The 6,000-nt window shown below is 37.0% G+C and overlaps 1 protein-coding gene across 1 annotated transcript in view; it reads left to right on the top strand.

The window, feature by feature from the left end:
• The first annotated feature begins 2,291 nt into the window (after positions 1-2,291).
• The window catches only part of tmbim1a (transmembrane BAX inhibitor motif containing 1a), a 30,304-nt gene continuing 26,595 nt past the window's right edge, over positions 2,292-6,000 (top strand). Inside the window, exon 1 of the mRNA XM_007230861.4 lies at positions 2,292-2,704. The gene's annotated coding sequence lies outside the window, so the exon portion shown is untranslated. The remainder of the gene's footprint in view (positions 2,705-6,000) is intronic.

Below are 6,000 nucleotides of genomic sequence, written 5' to 3'. Positions count from 1 at the left end.
CAACTTGTTCTGTTGTGATACCCTCAACGGTTCAAAAGCTATTGAAATTAATTCACAAAAAACCTGTTGCTACAAATCAGCAAGGGTTAAATTGACCAATATCAGAGTTGTAGTATGTCATGTGGGTGGGACTTGATCTAATACAACTTGTTCTGTTGTGATACCCTCAACGGTTCAAAAGCTATTGAAATTAATTCACAAAAAACCTGTTGCAACAAATCAGCAAGGGTTAATTTGACCAATATCAGAGTTGTAGTATGTCACGTGGGTGGGACTTGATCTAATACAACTTGTTCTGTTGTGATACCCTCAACGGTTCAAAAGCTATTGAAATTAATTCACAAAAAACCTGTTGCTACAAATCAGCAAGGGTTAATTTGACCAATATCAGAGTTGTAGTATGTCACGTGGGTGGGACTTGATCTAATACAACTTGTTCTGTTGTGATACCCTCAACGGTTCAAAAGCTATTGAAATTAATTCACAAAAAACTGTTGCTACAAATCAGCAAGGGTTAAATTGACCAATATCAGAGTTGTAGTATGTCATATGGGTGGGACTTGATCTAATACAACTTGTTCTGTTGTGATACCCTCAACGGTTCAAAAGCTATTGAAATTAATTCACAAAAAACCTGTTGCTACAAATCAGCAAGGGTTAATTTGACCAATATCAGAGTTGTAGTATGTCACGTGGGTGGGACTTGATCTAATACAACTTGTTCTGTTGTGATACCCTCAACGGTTCAAAAGCTATTGAAATTAATTCACAAAAACCTTTTGCTACAAATCAGCAAGGGTTAAATTGACCAATATCAGAGTTGTAGTATGTCATGTGGGTGGGACTTGATCTAATACAACTTGTTCTGTTGTGATACCCTCAACGGTTCAAAAGCTATTGAAATTAATTCACAAAAAACTGTTGCTACAAATCAGCAATGGTTAAATTGACCAATATCATAGTTGTAGTATGTCATGTTGGTTAGACTTGATATAACTTGATGTGTGCAGTCCACACCTAGTCAGTATTTTCAGCAACCGTTAGATTTCATCAAGAAATTTTTGCTTTGGTTTACATAAAGGCTCATTTGCAAAACACTAAGAGCTTTTCAAAGTAAACAAGGTATTGGAAGTAATTGATATTGTTACAACAAAGATTCAGCAAGAAACAGATAAATAAAAAATTTATTAGAAGAAAAAAAATAACATTAAACAAAAATTAGTTAAAAATACAACTCAAATATTTAGACAGTAACATTTATAATTGTCCAACTTTGGTGCCACCTGCTGAAACAATTGTGCAAGTGAAGAGGTATTAGTTATATTTCATAATATTTATTTCAGAAGTAGTCACAATAGAATGTAAACCTTTTAATACTATCATTTGACAATTCTTACATGGTTTAATTACGGTTCTGTATACTCAACTAAAATTAAACAAACCAATGGTTACTACCCACCAATGACAGTATTACTATCAACAGTAAAACAGAAAAAGAAACCCTGAAAGCCCTCTGTTGAACTGCAGGTCAAATGACAGTAAGACTTGCAAAATGGGCTACAAGTGATTATTTGATAAAATATATACTCAGTTGAAACTTTGTCACAAAATCAGAATGAAATACTTTATGAAATATTTTTTAAAAAGGTTTTTTAAAAACAGTTACAAATTGAACAAAAAATGAGTGTAACCTTTATATTTTTAGATTGTTTTTAACAAAACAATTATTATAAAAAAATATTGTCAGGAACTCCTGAAGTCTTGTCATTTGTGACCAGCTAAAAACACTAAAGTACACTACACTTTCATATAATGAAGCATAAAGCATTTGCCCCGCCCATCTTCATTCGCCTTTTTGCTGTGTCGAGTAGTTTGTAGACGGTCCCTTAGCTCTCGTGCAGGTCGCGGCAGCCCATAGACGACAATGTGTTCTGTGGTTTTCTAAAGGCAGATGTTTGAGAGGGGAAAGACGTTGTAGCAGCTTGCTTTGGATGTCAGCATATAAAATAAGCAAGTATTAACCATTTTGCACACACAGTTCAAAAGCTATTGAAGAAAGAAATCCGAATATGCGAATATGAAACCATACCGGAGTCAGAATATTTAATATTTTAAGATGTATATTTAATGTAAGTAAAGTTTTATATGTAACAAAGATAGAAAAGTAAGGTTGACATAAGTTTTAAAAGTTTTTTTTTTTTTTGCTACTTTCGATTTTTGGCTAGTTTCAGCTTCTGAGGGGCGGGCTTAGGTGCTTTGACGTTTTTACTGGACCTGGCAACCCTGCTCTGAGAATTTCAGCAGAACATGGGGTGTGTCCTCTTCATCACACCTCTGTGAAGATCTGCAGGACTGGGTGTAACTCAGTTAGGTCACACCAGAGGAGTGTGAGCGTGGTGGGACCGCTGTGTTTAGAGACGTTATGTAGGTTATCTAACTTTCCTCTATTAAAGCTTCTCCTCCTCACCGATCTCAGTTAGAACCACAGGAAGAACCACAAACACAGTGTTTATCTACCGACCCCACCTACCGGAGAGGACCAGCCCCTCGGCATTCCTGGAAAACTCCGCGGAGTAAAGAGACAGAAAGCGCGGCGAGGGACTGACATACCCACACCTGTTAGATAACTAACTCTGACTGGGATTAACCACACTGGGACACAACTAACTGGTCTAACTGGTTTGGGATCCTTTTGCTGTGCGGGGTAAGAACAGTTAACGTTATCTGATGTAACGTTAGATTATCAGTCAGGTTAGACAGCGCTAGCTACCTGTATTAATATTTCAGGGCGTCTTGTTGTTAACAGACTGCGGGATTAGTGTAAAGGGCGTGTTGTGTTGAGTTTTGGGGAGCAGGCCGTGTGTTCAGAGCTCAGTTCTATTTCGTGTTTCTTGCGAATTAGAAACGGAAGGGAACAGAGCAGGCGCGGCGTGTCACTGTGTGAATAACAGCTGTGTTTTAGTTTTAGCTCTCTGAATAATAATAAAAACAGTACTGACTATAAGGATTATTGAATTTAAGGGTGTTCATCGTTAAATTCAGTTTCATTATTCCCTAATAATCTAATAATCTTCATTGGCATCCTCTCGGAAGACCTTTTTTTTTACATTTCCGTTCCACCTTAAATGAAGCATTAGTTATAGCAGACCGCTGGAACAGGCGCTGATTGTTGCTGCTGAGTCATTTAAGGCGGAACGGAAAAATTCCGAAACACCAACAACATAAAAAAACAGTAAAAAATGTTTATTTTTACTTTATTTTTTACTATCCAGACACACTGTATTAATGTAGACCAGGTTGTATTACCTGTGCTTTAATATGTTTTACTCATGCTTATATATGTATGCATATATATATATATATATATATAATGTGTATATGTATAATATGTATAATGGGTGTGTAAGCAGGTGGTACGAATAATAGATGTGTAATGGTGTGGATGATAAATATTTCACGTACGCAGTTTCTCTCTCTTTCTCTCTCTCTCTCTCTCTCTCTCTCTCTCTGTATGTGTAAAGAGAGCTTTACAGAGGGAAACCCCTGTTTTTCCAGTTTATATTTTTGTAGTTGCCTAGCAGTGAACATGGTGATGTAACAGGGCTGCTGAAATGTTACTCCTGTGGTTCATGAATGAAGCTTTCTCCTAGTAAGTAAAGAACCCTGAAACTCGTGACAAACTAGAGCATGACCCGTTCCCAGCTGTGTTTATGGTTATAGTGATTTTAACTGGTGTGGTTAAAGTTTAGTCATAGTTTCAGTTAAAGTGTTCAAGATGTAGAGACACAGTTTAAGTATAAGTTATAATTGAAGTTCATAGTTGAAGAGGTTTAAAGGTTAAAGTTTTGATGTACAGATGAGGTTTAGAGGTACAGTTGAAGTTTTGATCTATAGATGAGGTTTAGAGGTACAGTTGAAGTTAGGATGTACAGGTGAGGTTTAGAGGTACAGTTGAAGTTAGGATGTACAGGTGAGGTTTAGAGGTATAGTTGAAGTTTGGATGTACAGATGAGGTTTAAAGGTACAGTTGAAGTTTGGATGTACTGATGAGGTTTAGAGGTACAGTTGAAGTTGTTTATGTACAGATGAGGTTTAGAGGTGCAGTTGAAGTTTGGATGTACAGATGAGGTTTATAGGTATAGTTGAAGTTTGGATGTACAGATGAGGTTTAGAGGTGTAGTTGAAGTTTGAATGTACAGATGAGGTTTAAAGGTGCAGTTGAAGTTTGGATGTACAGATGAGGTTTAGAGGTGTAGTTGAAGTTTGAATGTACAGATGAGGTTTAAAGGTGCAGTTGATGTTTGGATGTGCAGATGAGGTTTAGAGGTATAGTTGAAGTTTGGATGTACAGATGAGGTTTAGAGGTACAGTTGAAGTTGTTTATGTACAGATGAGGTTTAGAGGTGCAGTTGAAGTTTGGATGTACAGATGAGGTTTATAGGTATAGTTGAAGTTTGGATGTACAGATGAGGTTTAGAGGTGTAGTTGAAGTTTGAATGTACAGATGAGGTTTAAAGGTGCAGTTGAAGTTTGGATGTACAGATGAGGTTTAGAGGTGTAGTTGAAGTTTGAATGTACAGATGAGGTTTAAAGGTACAGTTAAAGTTTGGATGTACAGATGAGGTTTAGAGGTGTAGTTGAAGTTTGAATGTACAGATGAGGTTTAAAGGTGCAGTTGAAGTTTGGATGTACAGATGAGGTTTAGAGGTGTAGTTGAAGTTTGAATGTACAGATGAGGTTTAAAGGTACAGTTAAAGTTTTGTTGTGCAGATGAGGTTTAGAGGTACAGTTGAAGTTTGGATGTACAGATGAGGTTTAGAGGTACAGTTGAAGTTTGGATGTACAGATGAGGTTTAGAGGTGTAGTTGAAGTTTGAATGTACAGATGAGGTTTAGAGGTGTAGTTGAAGATTGGATGTACAGATGAGGTTTAGAGGTATAGTTGAAGTTTGGATGTGCAGATGAGGTTTAGAGGTACAGTTGAAGTTTGGATGTACAGATGAGGTTTAGAGGTGTAGTTGAAGATTGGATGTACAGATGAGGTTTAGAGGTACAGTTGAAGTTGTTTATGTACAGATGAGGTTTAGAGGTACAGTTGAAGTTTGGATGTACAGATGAGGTTTAGAGGTACAGTTGAAGTTTGGATGTACTGATGAGGTTTAGAGGTACAGTTGAATTTTTGATGTACAGGTGAGGTTTAGAGGTACAGCTGAAGTTTTGATGTACAGATGAGGTTTAGAGGTATAGTTGAATTTTGATGTATAGATGAGGTTTAGAGGTACAGTTGAAGTTTGGATGTACAGGTGAGGTTTAGAGGTACAGTTGAAGTTTGGATGTACAGATGAGGTTTAGCGGTATAGTTGATGTTTGGATGTACAGATGAGGTTTAGAGGTATAGTTGAAGTTTGGATGTACAGATGAGGTTTAGAGGTATAGTTGAAGTTTGGATGTGCAGATGAGGTTTAGAGGTATAGTTGAAGTTTGGATGTGCAGATGAGGTTTAAAGGTACAGTTGAAGTTTGGATGTACAGATGAGGTTTATAGGTATAGTTGAAGTTTGGATGTGCAGATGAGGTTTAGAGGTACAGTTGAAGTTTGGATGTACAGATGAGGTTTAGAGGTGTAGTTGAAGTTTGGATGTGCAGATGAGGTTTAGAGGTATAGTTGAAGTTTGGATGTACAGATGAGGTTTAGAGGTGTAGTTGAAGTTTGGATGTGCAGATGAGGTTTAGAGGTACAGTTGAAGTTTGGATGTGCAGATGAGGTTTAGAGGTACAGTTGAAGTTTGGATGTACAGATGAGGTTTAGAGGTGTAGTTGAAGTTTGGATGTACAGATGAGGTTTAGAGGTACAGTTGAAGTTGTTTATGTACAGATGAGGTTTAGAGGTACAGTTGAAGTTTGGATGTACAGATGAAGTTTATAGGTATAGTTGAAGTTTGGATGTGCAGATGAGGTTTAGAGGTACAGTTGAAGTTTGGATGTACAGATGAGGTTTAGAG

This window comes from Astyanax mexicanus, chromosome 5, assembly GCF_023375975.1.
Source record: "Astyanax mexicanus isolate ESR-SI-001 chromosome 5, AstMex3_surface, whole genome shotgun sequence".
NCBI lineage: Eukaryota > Metazoa > Chordata > Actinopteri > Characiformes > Acestrorhamphidae > Astyanax > Astyanax mexicanus.
Note: the sequence above shows the minus strand (reverse complement) of the source record. Positions and strands in the feature narration are given on the sequence as shown.